This window comes from Haematobia irritans, chromosome 4, assembly GCF_050003625.1.
Source record: "Haematobia irritans isolate KBUSLIRL chromosome 4, ASM5000362v1, whole genome shotgun sequence".
NCBI classification, from domain to species: Eukaryota; Metazoa; Arthropoda; class Insecta; order Diptera; family Muscidae; genus Haematobia; species Haematobia irritans.
The window spans coordinates 2,796,196-2,815,870 of record NC_134400.1 but is presented as its reverse complement, the minus strand read 5'-3'; the positions used below and the strand labels follow the sequence as shown (position 1 = coordinate 2,815,870).

The following is a 19,675-nucleotide window of genomic DNA, read 5'->3' as shown; positions in this document are numbered from 1 at the left end:
TTTGCAAATATGGTTACGCTTTAGAAAAATCTCAAATGGTGCAGAAAAACAAAACGTACTCCCCGTCAACGTTCAGCAAAACAAAAAAATCAACCTACTAATAGTTGTAAAACTAACACATACAAAAGCCTTAGCATACATACGATGGTCCTCTATCACCCACACTTAGGATATTGCGGACCACACTGTGCTCAACAACCAACTACTATGAATAAAAAACGAAAAAGTATTTGAAAAATGTACTTTTTGAATGTGGTGATGACGACAACGACTACATCGACAAAGCTGATGATGATGATGATACGTTTGGTCTAACGATGTAGCCACAATTTTATATTTTCCTTCCGGTTGGCTTCCAGGACCTCGAAAAGTAATATAGAAGGGTATCCTTTTGAGAGTTGGGGAGAGTGTGACGAAAATAGTTGCTGCTTACATCGTTGTAAAGTGAAAATTCACACTTTGTTAGTTGTATGTACTTGACTAAGGGAGTCTTGTCGTGTGTGAATGACAAAGTCATTGGTATGATGCTCTAACCACCATCTTTGTCCATCCTACACCAACAGAAAAATGTGTTTTTTCATATTGAAACTGAAATTGAAATTGAAAACTGAAAGTGAGCAGCGAATGGCATGATACCTATGGTACTAATGGTAATTTTGCAAATTGCACTGAAGTATATTTTTCATTTTGTGTACCATTCTTTTTAAATAGTGCGCCACCTTTTATTGAGAGTGACACGTTTTGTGCCACTTTTTTAGAATTTTTCAACGGTAACGTTTATTTACTTGGTGGTCTTTGGATTTCAAGCAGTACAAAGCTGGAGGGGCCTTACTAACTCGTCCGTTTTGCAGTTCTTTGCTAAATTCCTAGGACCTGACACAAATTTTAGGCGAAATTTTAACTGCTCAGCCATCTCATTTAGAGATTTGAGTCAGTCTGTACCTGTTGTCGAGTTTGGGAACAGCGATTCCAAGGATTTGATTACAGGTTGACTGTTTGAGTAAATATATATGCCAACATTTGTTGGAAATTCTATACCACCAAAGATGATTCTGTTCTTGCAGGATATACATGTAATAAAATAGTTTTTTTCCATTTTATCTAAAGTACAAAAATAAAAGCAAATTTGTGAATATGTATTCTAATAATACCAAAATCAGTTTAGTTTCAAGTTACTAAATATATCATAAATTTTCTTTGCGCTCCTTATTCCGGTGACAACGAACTACAAATCCATGTCTCTGTGAGTTCTCCAGTTTTTCCCATCTGCATGAGCAAAGGATCTTTTGCTTTTTATATCAATACCCAGCATATTGCACAAAACATTTCTTTTGTCAGTGTACAACAGCCAAGGGGGTTTAAAAACATTTCGCCCTTGAAGAGCTAGTAGAATAACTATAGTATGGTGGCTATGGAGCCTGGCGTACTTTGATATTTATGTGTGACAACCCACATGTGTTAAGTACTTTTTTCCACTGGGCACATTTTAGAGCTTAGTATCTAAAATATGTATTTTTCCACGGTCTTGCTCTTCTTTGGCCATGCTGATAAAGAAGACCTCTATTGGATAACAACAAAAAACGGTGTAAAAGTAAAGGATTTACAGAGTGGTTGTCGAATAAGTTGGAATTTGGTCAAATGTGGTGTAACGCTTGTTAACTGCCAAACGAAAAATCATGTAATGATGTTGTGGTCCAGAATTTGCAAAGAGTGAGGGGGGAAATACCAAATATCTTTATTGCCTAATGCTTCAATGATTTTTTAGGTAATTTTCATAAAAACATAGAATGTGAAATAAGGATAGAAACGGTAAATGGTATCTGTCACGGGGGCCTCCGAGGAAGACCATATGTAAAATTTCACTGTAAAACAAATAACGATTGTGCAACTTTAAGGCCAGATTTTAAAATAAGATAAGGCTGGGTAAGACAAAAACAAAAAAAAAGAACAAAGGATTGCTCGTAAATCTTTTGCTAAACGTTGTTGAATTGTAATCCACAACCAACGCCATCATCACCACCATTATTTGCGAAGCCTGTAAGTCGGAAACGTTTATTGCAAACACACATTAGGAATTTGCACATACACACACGTGACTCTAACATATGAGACGGGAGATAAAAATGAGTAGAAAATTCCTGTATAATGATTTGATAATTTTTACAATTTCGCCTTTTTGATTTCTAACAAAGTGGGGAAAATGCGTTGCAGTTATATCCATACATCTTCCTATAAAAGGAAAGGAGGGCGAAGGGGTGGTAGTCGCTGTGTTAAAATTTCTTCTCGTTTGGGTTATGGCATACACACACACACTTTATTCAGTACTCATTCAATGCCATCATATGTGTGTCTACTCTCTCTACCATTTTCTCATTCAATCTGAGGGCTAATCATCATTGCGAGTTACCAGACAAATTATCATTAAATGGCTATTAATTTGGAAAAAGGCCAACATACAAAAACAATTCGTCATGCTGCATTGACGACCGATGACATTTCAACTCCAACCACAAATCACGCAATAGCTCACAAATGTGACTGAAAGCCCACTAACCACTGGTGACAACTTGTATGCCAAATGCATTGGTTATTTGCATCAATGTTTTGGGGGTGAGGAGGGGGTAATGCTGCCTGCCGTTACTGGCTATTTAAGTGAGAGCATTCATGAAGGAGAGGTATTAACAATTTTCTTGATAATTAAGTTCCTTGCCGGTCTAAGTGTACTGTAAGTGGTTGTATACAAGTCAAATGACCCTTCTCAATGTTTATAATCACATTAAGGATAAATATACCCATACACACACTGGACAAAAATATCCATGTAAGCTAACACATGTGACCAAATACTTTTCTCAAACTATGTTTAATCAATGCATGGCCTAATACTACAACTCTTGCCGAGAGATAGAGAGTGAGTGGAGAGATAGCATTTGATTACTGTTAATTGGAATAGAACAAAAGGATTCCCAGAAATATTATAGCATAAATGCAGAACTATTGCATAAAATCCAAAAAAATTTAATATTACATAAATATTAAAAAAAAATATATAGTATATGACAAACAATTATAAGTCCGCGGTACAACATTTTTAATTATCAAAAAGTTTCTAATACATTGAACCATGTTTGTTAGTAAGCACAGCAGAAAAGGCGGCTAAAACAGCAAAAAATATGCAGAAATGAGGGAAAACAGTCACAGTTTATTGAAATAGCAAACATTGTCTGCTATTTTTTAAGCTCGAATACACTTAAACAGGTTCTTAGTTTGGCTGAAACAAACAAAAAGTTAAACTAGGGACTATCGTAATACAATAGAAAATATATTTGAAGGATGTGTCTCTTTGGTTCTTAAATAGGCTTTGGGTAACATTTTATAACAACAAAAAATACAATTCATTGTTCTCTATACAAAACGGTTGCATTGAAAAGTTTATCGACTTCAGGTCAAGTAGAAAAAATTAGTATCAGAGAAATGCGTCTTCTAAGAAAATCTTGCGCTTGAATTTTAAGTACAAAAAATCTTTGAACTCACAACAATATTTGGTCACATTTGTCGAATAAACTACAGTTAATTCACTTCTTCAGTTCATACCTACGCAATGTCCGACTATCGGAAGAAACATATTATAAATTGGTTCTGAAGTAATGTTCTAACAACATATATACTCAGACAGTCAACCTGCAATAAAATTCTTAGACTCGGTGTTCCTTAACTCGAAAACGGCCATCGACTGCTGCAAATCTCTCGACAAGATGCCTGAGTAGTACAATATTCATCTAATATGGGTGCCTGATCACAGGAACATACCGGGGAAAAGCGAAGCGGATGAGCTAGCAAGGCTAGGAACTACCTTACAAGCTGTTATGATGGCAAATGTCCGATGGGAGAATTGCAAGGGTTGCAACGACACCAAACAAATATGGCCCCATTTAAACTTAAATTAAATCAATTAAACACTTCTTGTGTACAGCGCAAGCGAATTTTAGGAGTATATAGCTTAAGATTACTGGAGGACCTGGAGAACGTTAACTTAAGCAGTCTGCTTATGTTTTTGGAACAATCAGGTTGGTTCAAAACAAGAAAATAATGGGGTGGGTTCAACGGTAAAAACTAGATGTGCCTATATGTAATAGGCACTTTAACCTAACCTTCACCCCACTGTCCTATACTAAAACCATTCAAATAAAATCCACTTTATGTCATTTATGGCTTTTTTAAGATGTGTGCTAATTTCTTATTGTGATAAGTTTATTCTTTGAGTGTAGAGATATTATAGATGAACATCGATTTTCTTATTTATAGGTTTTCGCCTCAAAAAATTTGATTTTTTGTTCTGGTTTTTGAATTCGGCTCCCAATGAAAAAATCAAAAAACGTCATTGTAGCGTCTTTAGGCCTTATTTCCGTTGCAACAACATTTCTCGTGCCTATTTTCTATGCTGGAATAGATAACTTAATATTAGACTTCCTTATTGTGTACAATTGATCGATTTCAAAACCCCGCTTTTAAGTTTAAGAAAATACACATAGAATTGCACTACCCTCTACATTTGCTTTGCATGATGTCCTGATGAATGTTAAATGCAACATTCTCTGTGGAGACTACTTGCTGTGAACAACAAGGCGTGAAAAATGCCGCTTAGGTTACACGACGCACTTGAAAAGGAGGCAATCCAAAGGGGGGGTTTCAATTCAAAAGTGTTTGGATGGATGCACGTAGCATTTATATGATCTCTGCATGATGTTGATGGTGACTGAGACATCATCGTCTTCTTCAAGAGTCAAGAGGCGAGCAATTTAATAAAGATGTTTCATGATGAAAAAAAGGATCAAAATGAAACAAGGTAGAATTGAGCATGGGAAGAGGTCGTCTACAAAAAACACTACAAAGGTAGTCATTAAAGAGGGTTTCAAATAGTTAAAGCAGGACGAATTAACATAAAAACGAAAATTAATTTTCATATTTCTGCACGGACGAAAAAGGACTGTTTTTCATTTGTTTGGGTGTAAAAATGATATGTTTGGAACTCAAATTTTTTTACACAATATTTTTAAGTGCAAGCATTTAATGTTCATAAACTAGCATAACATGTTTGGGACATATATGTTAATATGTTAGGATATATTATGTTTGGGACGTAAAATGTTTGTAAATATAATATGCTTGGATGCAAACATATATTGACTTAAAAATAGCCTATAAACATATATGGGTTTAGAAAGAGAAACCTTAAGAGTATGCTGCAAACATAATATGTTTGGACAATACAAACAATATTTGTTATAGTCCCCGTTTTCAAGTTAAATCATTTAAATGTCGACATGTTAACGAGATGCATGTACGACTATCGCTCATTGATATCAGAGTTGGTTCGTCTGGGATACTTGAGAGAAATTTGTATACCTCATATAGGGCACTCACTTCCATATTATCCTCTACACCCTCAAAAAAAATCGCTTCTCTAACATATGTTCCAAACATATTTTGCAGGAAGCACATATATTGTTGGATACTGCAGAAACATTAATATGTTTGTTTTATGTGAGCATATTATATGTTAGGAAGCATTTTGAATCCAAAAATAGTATATGCTTGGAAGAATTTCCCAAAGAATATTGTGCTCATTCCCTCACATAATTTTCACTTCCACGAAATTTTTGAGTTCTTCGCATCTTTTTCTGTAACACAAATATTCTGTTTTTTTTTTTTCAAATGTCTATTCTCTTGGTTCCGAACGTCTATTCTCTTTATTCCGAATACTCATTAAATTAAATAGTATTTAGACTTAAGCATATAAAATTTTTGGCCTTAACACGAAACAGTTTTCCGAAACAACATACAAGCGGTTTCACAGAAATTGCTCTCATTTCATTCTCTCGCTGTGTTATGTTGATATCTTTTTATTCAACCCTCCCGGTTTCCATCTCTATTTATTTCTCTATACTAATTCTCTCTCTCTGTCGCTCTCTGAATAAAGTATCACAACATATATATGTTTACTCGAAATTTGTAAATTTATATATGTTTACATTCACACATATTATGTTTATGGAACATTCATGCCCCAAAAATAATATATTCTAACATATTAACATATGTGTCCCAAACATTTTGTGTTAGTTTAGGAACATTACATGTTTGCACTTAAATATATTGTGTTTAAAAATTGTGCCCGAAACACATTTTGTTTATATCGGAACATATGAAAAACATATTTTTCTAACAGTGTACAATTGTCCACTACACTACGTAACAAAAACCATTAAACATCTAAAGATAGCACCTTCCAGAAAAAGTTCTGTGAATCTGCCGCCTTTCTTCTTGTGTCAAGAAATTCATAATTTTTTTTATTGAAGTTCAAGATGATGATGATTCCCTAAATTACCCAAAAAAAAAACACTCAACTGGCGATGCGACACATGACATCTTCTTTAGCTACCTTCAAAAACATTGGTGTCTTGTCCAGCACTTAAAAAGAAGAAGCAGAACATACTGTCAAGTAACCAAACTCTTCTGTTTGTTGTTTGTGTTTTTTGTGTAGCTTTGGAAGAAAAATTGACCGTTTCTTAAATGACGGGAAGTCAATAAAAACCAATTTCTGAAATTATGGCCGAAAAAGGCACTTCAATTGCAACAACAATATCAGCAACGGTCTTTCCACCAACTCCAGTGTAAGAAACTCAAATGGAGAATAACAGAAAAAAACTGTGTTTTATTCTATTGGACCAGCAGACATGTTGACGTCTTCTTCCCGATAAGCTTTGCCTATGGAAGAAAAAAAAAACAAGAAATCTGGAAACAAACACACCGCAAGTGGAGGAAGCTGACTGTATCCTTTTTTGGAATTTCAATTAAATTTTCATGACAACATAAAAATAACGTCATCAAAATTATCCTCTGCTGTCTGTCGAAACCCTTCACCTCCTCAAAAAGAAAAAGACACAAAAACTAACAAACATTTCTACCTCCAGTTGTTGTTCTTCATCGTATCATCATCCAATATCTCTGACAGAGTTTGTGTGGATATAGTTTGTCGTGTTTGCCATGCCATACCAGAAGGTGCAACAACAGTCGCGTTTCCAAACACGAAGGATTTGATCAAGCCTCACTGTTTTTGCTTTGTCCATGTCGTCGACATAGCCCTGCATCACTGTTATGGTATCCTTAAGCATTGCTTGCTCTGATGTCAACAATGAAGAAAGAAAAGTGCCAAGTTAGTCCAACTGATAATTGTAATGAGTCCAAGAAGTAAACTCAACTCACTGTCATCTGCTAAGAATTGCTCTTTGGCCAGACAGTTTTTTTCTTCACCCCGATCGAATGATCCTAAGGTGACTGCAGATACAGATACATGGAAGCTTGGATAGATTTGATGTGCAAGATTTTTTGTCCACTTAATGATGTGTGATCAAGGAATTTTCGACGCACTTTTTATGCGTGTGTATTTGGAAGATAGCTTCTAAATTCCATGATTTAATTTAATTTAATAAAGTTGTCATTTTGTGCGAGATTGTACTCAGGCAACAGCTATAAGCCCCAAAGAAATGATACCAACAATAAGTGACTGACAGACACCAGCACAGCAGGCTAGTAGTTCTTTAAATTGTACACTTAGAAAAAATATATTTACCAAAAATTTCAATCACAACATGCATAAACAATCAGTTTGTAGTAGTGAAAGAAGGAAATCAACAAGACCTAAATGTGTTTTTTCGTAGACTATGTACTGAGAGTATCATAGTGACGTGGGAGCCATTATGGAAGATACTGGGTGTGCGGGAGCACGTATCCCACCCGACCAGGCACGGACAATTCGACAATTCCGTCAGGAATATTTTAAACGGGAAGTACATAAAGAAGAAATCGTATTTAAGATATAACCCAAGGTATCGTATGACTACATACACAGAAAAAAAGTAAAATAACGAAAACTTTCTAACACTATTGGATTTTTAATTACCATATACGAAATGCATCTTTCTCAAAAAGAAAAAATGAACTAAAAATAAAGAAAAAATCTTAGGCGCCAGATGCAGTTCATTCTTACTATTTTTGAAAAGCGTACGAACAATTTCTTCTGTTTTAGTTAGAATTGAACTAATTTGTGTCATTGAAATTTTACTGCCATTTAGTTCATACAATTTTTGAGACATACTTGGAATAAAGAAAAAATCGTTGAGCTGGCGAAAATTTCTTACAAAATTTTAAAAATAAACTAAAACAAAACAAAATTTTTGCAATATTTTAGCATCAGTTTTACAACATACTTGTTTTCAGTGTATCAAATTGTACATTAATGTGGTTTTCTTAGGAAATTATGTTTTTTTTTTTACATTTCAAGACAATTGTACCAATTTGCTTTACCTTTTTTAAGATCTTTCAAGGAATTAAAAAATTGAATAAGAACATGGAGTTAGATTTTCAATTTCCCCAAAAATACATAAGTTGTTGAGTAAACGATGTGTTTCTGAAAGTTCTTTTTTTATTTTTTTAGTGTACTTATTACTGTCTGCCAAAGTCATTTGATGAGGGTTAAGTGATTCCAGGGTTAAGTAGATCCATTGTCAACATAAATAATTTTTTTTTTATAAAATTTTAAAAATTTTGTAAAGGGAATAGTCGGTACGTTTTTTGAAACAGATCATTGAAGAGAGAAATTGTGAAAGATTTTGTGTTTAATCTGCGTATATACAGCATGTGTGATTATTCGATCAGTTAGATTTATAAGAGCGTATGAGTAATGTAAACTCTTAATTTGTATTCATCATACGTCCCCTGGTACAAAAAAAATAAATATTTACCTTGAAATCAAAGCGTAGCCTAGGGACAAACTCGGTTCTCCATTTCATATTCAAAGCCGATAAATGTGATCCATATATGTGGAATCGATGAATTTGGTTCATCTGCAAAAACAAAAAAATAAATAAATAAAATAAAATAAAATAAAATAAAATAAAAATAAATCAAATCAAATCTAGCAACAAGTATAAAATGAAATAAAATCTTAAAATGCAAACGAAATAAACTCTCATAAAGTAAACATGCATGGACCTAGCACCGTAATTTCTATGACGAAAGACAATTTCCCATCAAATATTAGCTATGCTTTTTAGACCCTGAAGAACTTAATATGCCATACAAATTACATTGTGTATTCAAATCAATATCACCATATCGGTGTCACAAAAAAAAAAACATGGGACTCTGGGACATATGCATTAACCTAAGAAATACGAAAAATAACAGAGATAAATCACTGTTAACTTGCTAGAAGCCACAACAAAAACAAGCAAACACACATTCCAGACATACATTCCATAGGCCTGCAGCCTAGGCAGGCAAAAATCTTATAAAGTGAAATGTCACATTAATAACCACAAGTACAAGTTATAATACTAAAATTAAAATAATAATTCATTGTAATAATTTAGCATTTTAGCAACGCTGTTATTGTATTATATTACAGGAGTCAATGTTAGACACACACACATACTTAGATCTCATAATTGGCAAGAAAAGGAAAATCACTCCCCCACACGCACCTATATACTCTACACATACATGAAGGATGATAAATTGATGGGAGAGGGAGAGGTATGAAAGCAAAAATTACAGCATTGTTACATGTGTAAGTTGCAGTCTTGCCTAATGCCATCAATGCACAGTGGGGGAGGAAGCACGGTTGCCACTCGAGCCAACAAAAAATCTACCAAAATTAGGAGAAAAGTTTACCTAAAAACTACCAACCGAAAAAATGTTATATCTATAGAAAATTTTGTCAAATTGTATTTCTATAATCAATTTTGTCAAAATTTGTATTTCTATAAAAAATGTTGTCAAAATTTTATTTCTATAGGAAATTTTGTTAAAATTTTATTTCTATAGAAATTTTTGTCAAATTTTTATTTCATAGAAAATTATGTCAACATTTTATTTCTATAGAAAATTTGGGAAGGACCTCTTAGTTGGAGGGGCTATTTAGCAAAATGTACCAAAATATCGAGCATTCTACCAATCTCACATTTTTGGTAGAATTCTACCAATTGTGGCAACCGTGGGAGGAAGGTTTAAGTTCAAAATTGGGAATATTAAGGACATATACCAAAAGGTGACCAAATAGATGCAAATTTAAATTAATTAAGCCTATCCTTATTTTTTTTTAATTAGAGGGCAAGAACAAAATTCATTGAATTAAAAAATATTTTGTTCGCATTTTTCTTATGTCTTAACAAAATCCCGCCACTGTGCATTGGTAGAAATCTCCATGGTATTGTTTGTGCAAAAAATAAGGTAAGCCATAGAATAATGTCGAGTTTGTTTATGAGCACCAAAGAACTTACGTTTATTAATACAACATACGTTAAGCTTTTGTTGGCGTCTGGTATTCGTGAAGGTACTTTCTGTTGCTTTTTTGCATCAAACTCCCTCAACACCCACCACATGAAAATTTGCACAACCTACTATCACACATTTTAGCTACTCGTATATGCGAAGTTTTTAATAATGGCACCCCCTTCTTCGAGAAGGAAAAATGTTTTACAAGAATGTGTATACTGTCCAAAGAAACTGCAATAAAATGAAGATGAAGTATTTTTGTGGAAAATTTATATTCTGATTAGTGGGTGGTAATTTCATTATGAAATAGTCGGCCAAACTCATTTTTCCTTTGTGGTCTTTAACAGGCTGACACATTTGGTTTTCTTATGAGGCCGAAAATCTTGCATATAATGACTGTAGAAAAGCCTCCTTTCTAGAGGCACAAACATTTACTTTAAGTTTACTTAAGCTTGATAAATGTGTAATATGGGGCTGGTGTCTCTATGGGCACCGACAAGATGATGATGATGATGCAGCAGAAACTTCAATGTCACAAACAATTTTAAAAGCAATCATTTTGGTATGGCAATCGACTAACAACTAGCTAAGGTAACGTAACGATTTATGTTTATGTTGACAAGATGTCGTTAACTCGCCGATTAAAACAAATGTAAATAGGGGCAGTACATGACTGACTAGAAATTACCCTACACAGACCATGGTTGCCACAGTTGGTAGAATTCTACCAAAAATGGTAGATTTTTACTGTTTGGTTGATTGGAAGAATTCTTGATATTTTGGTAGATTTTTCAAAATATTCCTCACCAACTAGAAGTTACTTCACAAATTTCCTCCAGAAATAAAATTTTGACAAAATTTTCTATAGAAATAAAATTTTGCAAAACATTTCTATAGAAATAAAATTTTGACAAAGTTTTCTAAAGAAATAAAATTTCGAGAAAATTTTCTAAAGAAATAAAGTTTTGCCAGCATTCTATGTAAAAATAAATTGTGTCATAATTTTCTATAGAAATAAAATTTAGACAAAATTTTCTATAGAAATAAAATTTTGACATAATTTTCTATAGAAATAAAATATTGACAAAATTGTCTAAAGAAATAAAATGTTGACAAAATTTTCTATAGTAATAAAATTTTTGTTGTTGTTCTTTTTTGATTTCAGCTTAAAACCATGCATTGACTAAACTACAAGAGTAGCTTAACCAACAGAGGAAAAGAATGTTTGTCAAATGTATTTGGGCAAAGCCCTATAGACTGCAATATGGTTGGATGGACGCACGTTTCGGAATTACCACATTCCTCATCAGCATCCTCTACTTGCAGCAAAACTATCAACCAATTACAAGAATAAATTCAGGCAGTTCATTAAACCCAACAATGAACCACACTTGAATCTTTGGAAAAAAGGTGATAGCCGGCTTTTGCCGAAATAAATTCGTACAAACATATATCATTTCTTTTGCCACCGTCTAATCATCGATTTGAGTGCAGTTGGCTAGGTTTATTTTGAGCGTGCTTCCTCTTCTTTCATTCGTTCTGTTTTTGACAAACATTATTTTCCTCTGTTGGTTAAGCTACACTTGTAGTTTAGTCAATGCATGGTTTTAAGCTGAAATCAAAAAAACAACAAAAATGATTAAAGAACAAAACCAACAATAACAACACAAAATTAAATATTAAAATTTTAACAAAATTTTCTATAGTAATATAATTTTGACAAAATTTTCTGATAAAAAAAATTTTGACAAAATTTTCTATAGAAGTAAAATTTTGAACAAATTTTCTATAAAAAGAAAATTTTAGCAAATTTTTCTATAAAGTCAATATCTTTAAACATTTTAGTTTGTTTTAGGCCATACTATCAAAACCTCCCTTGTTCTGTCCTTTGTAGAAGTCAATATCTTTAAAATTTTTAATTTATGTTTTAGGCCATACCATCAAAATCTGCTTTTTGTAGAAGTAGTAACTTTCTTTTGTTTGTGCAAACTAAAAATATTTTGATCAAACACTACAAAATAATATTTTTTACTTGATAAAATTTTCTTCAAATGGTGGTAGATTATTTTTGGCTCGAGTGGCAACCGTGATACAGACACATTCTATGTTTTACACATCAAAAAATAATTCTTTCCTTTGAAAACAAAATCTAGACCAGTGAATTTTTCTTTTCTTCTTAAAGTTGTCTTCTTAAAAGCAAAGGACCCAAAGATTTGTATAATATCCGTTGCCATGTTTTTCTCCAACGAAATTTGTTTGGGCTTAAAGCGACAACTTTAACTACAAAATAAAAGGTCGTTGAATTTCGTTTTTGAGGAAACAAATTATTTATTTGCATGGACACTTAAAAAATGGGAACCATTTTTAATTTATTTTAGTTCATGGAAGATATTAGGTTTTAGATAAAATTTTCCCAACATAAGAACTTTTTTTCACTTTAATGATTTTTCTGCTAACTTTAATAACATGAATTAAATAAAAAAAAATTATACACCCAAAGAAAAAAGACTTTGCTCCGGAACGAAATTTTAGACAAACGAATTTCCCCTTTCTTATAAATTATTTTTAGGGGAAATAAATCAGAATTTACGATAAGCGAGCCAACGATTGCCTCTAATTTTTTTATTTGCTTTTAAAGAAAATTTTTTTTAGCGTCAAAAGAAAACTTTGCTTATCTAAAATTTCGTTCCTCAGAAAAGAAAACTCTTTTCAGTGTACACAAATGAAGCGAAAACAAAAAAATAATAATTTTTAAATTTTACCAAAACAAAGTCCATCGTAAACTTCGAATGGCGATAAAGACATTTTACGGCAAAGAAAATTTCGTTTGTCTAAAATTTTGTACCGCAAGAAAGTATTTTTTCTTAAATAAATAAATAAGTAATTATTGGATTAATAGATAAGTACTTCTGGCTTCATTTCTGGCACACGAAATGTTAGACCAACGAAATTTTCTTTTGTAAATAAAGTATTTTCGTTGAGGGTAAATAAAGTTCGTTGGGAACAAGCTGGGCAACGGGGACCATAAATAAAGATTTATTTGTTTTTAAGGAGACAACTTTACCAATAAAAGCAAATTTCGTTTCGGAAGAAATATTTACTTTGTGTGAGCATATGAGTGCTCTCTTTTTTGACTACTGAAATGCCAGGATTTAAGGTGACTATGTATACATAATAATACATTCTGTCAAAAGTTCATCTATCGAAAGAAAAAATAGAAATCTAAAATTGTTTACAACAAAATAAAACCCTTGCAATTGATTTTGGAAAGATTTTCCAAAAATAACATCTTCCCAAACCCTGTCACGATACCCCATGGAAAAACCAATCTCACTTAGAGCGATAAAAAATCAATGCAGGATACAGTCCCAACTATCATTTGATATCAAAAAAAAAATCCAAAGACTCGATAGTTTATGGCATGCCACAAACATAAATTTCTAGTGTATGACGACAACGATGATGATGATGGTATTTTTCTTTGGAATTCATCATTCTGTTATATGACTCCAAACTCTTCGAAAATATGACCAGCTATTGCCATGGACATAGAATTGTGGATTTTGACGCGTCATGTCTTTCCAAACATGAGAATGTTATAAATTTTGTGTTCATTTCACTTTAGGAAAAAAATCATAATTTTTTTGTTGGTTTTGTTAAACGACCCAGACGATTCGTTTTGAACCACGACTTGGATATTTGGAAATGGTTTAGTTTTGATTTTTGATTCCATGGACAGTCATAGTAGTAGCAACAGCAATAGCATCTTTTTAAACTCAATTTGCGCTAATAAATCGCCCAAAATTTTTGACAGTTTCATGTGTCTCCCATATATTGAATGGAATGGTTAAAGTAAACCATGGATGCTTTGGCTACAAACAAAACGACCAGCCAAAACCAGTGAAATCGCTAATATTTTCTTTTGGGGGCTCTTAGCCTTATGGTCGGATGTCTGATAGCCATGTATGGATGACCAAAATAGCGGCGACGGTAGCAGCAGCAACAAAGACAACGGAATAAAAGGCGACGACATATCACCAAAAACATCCATGCCCATCATGGATCAATCGTTGAAGGCAATATTGGCTGCTCAATGTCTGCCGGGGAGCCTGGTTAACTTGATGGCCGCGAGTTAACAACAACAACAACTGCTGAAACAGCAGCAGCGGCAGCAGTCACGGCAACGTTTTAGTGTTTAAGCATTTATCATTATTTGTTTATATAGGAGTGTTTAACATTCCAATAAAACATTGAAAGCCGCTATAAGCGGACATTTGTATGTCGCTTTGTCGGATTTGTTTATAACCATGTCCATAGAGCTGTATCAGTGTACAGCAATTCTTCTCACTTTTTTTGGATTCTTCTTCTTCTCCCTGCAGAATCTTTGTACCATCCATCCATCGATCGATCCTTTTGGTTATCCATATGCCTGGCTCTGTCTTGTTTGTCCATCTAGCACTGGTGTGACTTGTGGAAAGTATGGAAAATATTCGTTCGAATGATATGTCTGTCCGTTTGTCTTTAAAAAACAGCGTTCATTGTATTTAGATTTTTATTTTGTCGTCGGTTTGTCTGTCATTGTACCCACTGAGTTCCAATATGAACCACATAAGAGACAAAAAAATGCACTAAGAATAGAAGGAAGTTAAGCTAAAACGAATTTAAGGATACCTTACTAAATATGCTGGAAATATTGACAAGAGTGTTTTGAGCAATCACGTTATGTCATGTTATCAGACCAAAAGAGGGTCACTTAAAAAATTCTGATTCAATCGCGAAATTAAATGATCCAATTATTTTTTTTAATGTCTTCAATCACGAAAATTATAGTATCAGTCACAGTTTTAATTAGAAATAAAAAATATTTGATTAATAATTAATTGATTATATTTAAAACTTTCAGTTAATTTTTTGTTTTTATTGATTAAATTAAATATTTAATTGATTGATTATTTTATGGATTTTGTTTGCAAAAAACAACAATTAATTTGTTAATTGATTTATTTAAAAGCTTTATGTTGATTGCAAAAAACAATTACTTTTGTACTTGATTCAATCAAAAATTTAATTGATATCGATTGAAAAACTCAGTTTTTTAATTGATTAAATCAATTATTTAGTTAAAAATTGAGTTTTGCGACCGCAATCGATTAAATTTTTTAATTGGAACATTTAATTGTTTAATAAAAATCGCGAAAATGCTCACTCATTTTCTTAACTAACTTTGTGTCCTTTGTTTGATTAACTAATTTTTTTTGTGTTTTTATTATGATTAAAAAATTCATTGTTTTTATTAAAATGTTTTTATTAAAAATTTCAAAAAAAATAATAATTTTTTAACTGACTCTGTCTTCCGAGATTGATTAAAAAATTGATTGACCAATTAATTTTTTAATTAAAAATTTAAAATTTTCAACTAAGGACCTAATTGACTTAATGTTTCTAGTTTGATTTTTTTATTGAAAATTTTTAAGCTTCAATTAACTTTTTAATCGGAAATAATTTGATGAAAATTATTTCTTTGCATTCTCCATAAGAAAGGGAATCACTAACTTTGTAAGGCTTTCAAATATTTGCCTAGGAATCCTTAGGTTGTGAAATCCTGAGAAAATCTAGCGATACCCGTCCGTCTTTTTCAAGCGAATTGCTTGCAATTCGGTACGTGACGTTAATGACCACATTCTAGCAATTTCATGTACTTTGATATTTGCTACATGACATCCATTTATTACATATTACAATTTATGCCCTCTTCTAAAAAAAAACTCTATATGTAATAATGCAACATTTCATACTATTAATGAAAATATTCATAGTTTCAATGAAACTAGTTATCTATGTTATTGGCAATGCTCTTTGGCTTTATTGGTATGTAGTTTTCTTTGTGAGTGGACGACACTTTTAATCAAAACATTTAATATTTCCATATACACCATGTAATAATGAAGGGTGTACCATTTTATTGGAAATCTATGGCATCATTGCTTTTAGTCCATAGCAGTGACATTAGTAAGAACGCAGTTGCTATGTTATGGCTCTACTGCTGGTGCTGCTACTACTGTATCGGTTATTGTTGTTGACTACTTGTGTTTATATTGTAATTGTTTTTGGCTTTTGAATGGTTTTGAATGATGTCAACATGTTTGGACTTTACAAAACATAAAGAACAACAACAACAAACATATCAGCTATGGACACACAATGTAAATTTATGTTGTAGAGTTGCAAGCAAAAAAAAAACACAAGGATTTCTAAATCAAATCGATTTTTTTACCTTTCGATGAGAGTAAAGATTCAAAGTAGCCGATGTGAAGATGTAAACCAGGAAAGAATCTTTGTAGTAATGTCATGACAGACAAGGTGATGGAGATATACAATAACCCAATTTATCATCAGATCCTAAATAAACATAAAATAATTTTTCAATGATTTTTTTAGCAAAAGATTTTAAAACAAAAGATGTGGCTATATTGGCTTACTAAAAATAATCCAAGGGAATTTAATTCAAAACTTTTAAACATAAACATTGCTTACATCGAAAATGTTAAAGTATGTAGATAAATGCAGAAACGAAATGGCTCACTAAAATAGAAACAACGAAACAAATTCGTAAATATAATGAAATATTTCATTTTCTGTTAAATAACGAAAATTTAAGGAATAATATCATTGACGTAATTAAATTGTTTCGTTATATCAATGAAAAAATATTGTTGCCTTAAAATTTCATGAAATATTCTTTGGCCTGAGATTATTTTGGAACGCAATTCATTTGTGGACTAACATATAACAATTCTAAGTAACAAAAAAAATGTTTTTTATTTTTATTTCAAAAAAAAAAAAAAAAACAGCCGTTAAAATGTTTCATAAAATACAAACTAATTTTCCTACATTTTGCTACTTTAGCTGATTTATGACAGTTCTATAAAAATATTTATATGAGCCTTGCAACTGTTTTGAATTGCCTCACTATCAATTGACAAGAGATTAATTAAATTTCACATCTTGCTTGAAATGGGTTGACATCAATAACAAATATACAAATACTTTTACGAAGTATTCATATGAGCATACATCATAGCACATATTCGAGAGGAGTATAATATGTGACTAACAAATTGGTACACTCATGCAACCATTTACCGTAACTCTATAATGTACTAAGTCAATTTAACAGGCAATTATTGTTTATTAAAACAGGGTTCTTTTTTATGTTAACATTATGAAGGGAATTGATACTGTTATTGCGGAAACGTAGGAGATTTTCTATGGCATTTTGGGAATATCGCCAATCGGTTAGAGCGGCATTCGAATGCAGATACATTTAAAATTATGAAGATCTGTTTATGATTTTGGAATAAACAGATACTATTAATTTCTTGGAAAGAAAATGTCAGATAACAATCTACATAAGCATAGCTACACATTTCGATGCAGGCTAAAGCGAATTTCCATAACTACACGCAAAAAAAAACATGAATTTAAAAACAGTTTTTCTTTTGTTAAAGTTTTTTGAATTTTGTCAAATATTTCACACTTTCTTCACCAAAAAAATTTTTTGGTACAAATTTTTTCTTTTGCAATAAACAAGTAAGGAAAGTCTAAAGTCGGGCCGACTATATTATACCCTGCACCACTTTGTAGATCTAAATTTTCGATACCATATCACATCCGTCAAATGTGTTGGGTGCTATATATAAAGGTTTGTCCCAAATACATACATTTAAATATCACTCGATTTGGACAGAATTTGATAGACTTTTACAAAATCTATGGACTCACATTTAAGTTGGCTAATGCACTAGGGTGGAACACAATTTTAGTAAAAAAAAAAAAAATATGGGAAACATTTAAATATGAAGCAATTTTAAGGAAACTTCGCAAAAGTTTATTTATGATTTATCGCTCGATATATATATATATATATATATATATATATATATATATATATATATATATATATATATATATATATATATATATATATATATATATATATATATATATATATATATATATATATATATATATATATATATATATATATATATATATATATATATATATATATATATATATATATATATATATATATATATATATATATATATATATATATATATATATATATATATATATATATATATATAAATCTGCCCCGATTTCAATCAAATTTGGCACACATGACTATACTACCCATTGTACCTTGTGTAAAATTTCAAGCTAATCGGGATAAAACTCTGGCTTCTGGGTCCATATAAGTGCGTATCGGGCGAAAGATATATATGGGAGCTATATCTAAATCTGAATCGATTTCAATCAAATTTTGCACACTTAACTATACGACTAAGTGTTATATTTGTAAAAAATTTCAAGCAAATCGGTATAAAACTCTGGCTGCTGGGTCCATATTAGTGCATATCGGGCGAAAGATATATATGGGAGCTATATCTAAATCTGAACCGATTTCAATCAAATTTTGCAAATTTGACTATACTACTAATTGTACTCCTAGTGCAAAATTTCAACCAAATTCGGCCAAAAATCTGGCTTCTGAGGCTAGACTTTGATCACAAAAATGTGTTCACAGACAGACGGACGGACGGACAGACGGACATGGTTATATCGACTTAGGGACCCACCCTGAGCATTATTGCCAGGGCGTCTCCTTCTGGGTGTTACAAACATATGCACTAACTTATAATACCCTTTTCCACTTTATGGTGTTCGGTCGAAGCAGGGATTGAACCCACTACACTTTATATGCAACGCCGGCATGCTAACCATTGTTCCACGGTGACCAACTAAAGGTATGTTTCTGTCAAATAAAGTTTCTTTACATTGGCTCATGGGCGCCGAAAACTATTCTTTATAAATATAACTGCTTGACTGCGTTGCTTTTGTGTTGATGCCTACAGCGGGAATTGTCTGTTGATGACAATAACAGCTACGTAGCCCAGTAGATAGTGTGATGGCTTACAAACTCTATGATCCGCGGTTCGATTCTTCGTCCAAGCGTAAAGGTAAAATTAAAAAAAAAAATATTTAACTTAATAATTTCTTCTACATTGTTTGTACTACAGAAAAATGTGTTAAGAACTGAAAAACCTGGTGGAAGTGAGAAAGATGTGAGAGAAGATGCAATTAGACAGAAAAGAAAAAAAATTTTTACATTAAAAACATTACTTTATAGAAATCAAGGAAAATTATATACCTTTACATATACACATGAAATAAAAATAATCAACAATTGTGGGATGCTCTTATATCCATCACGGTGCAATGGTTAGCATGCCCGCCTTGCATACACAAGATCGTGGGTTCGATTCCTGCTTCG

General features: G+C 32.1%; 1 protein-coding gene across 1 annotated transcript in view; it reads right to left on the bottom strand.

Moving 5' to 3' along the window:
* Positions 1-19,675, bottom strand: part of LOC142234740 (uncharacterized) — a 303,670-nt gene that overhangs the window by 196,023 nt on the left and 87,972 nt on the right. Inside the window, exon 3 of the mRNA XM_075305910.1 lies at positions 8,805-8,906. The gene's annotated coding sequence lies outside the window, so the exon portion shown is untranslated. The remainder of the gene's footprint in view (positions 1-8,804; positions 8,907-19,675) is intronic.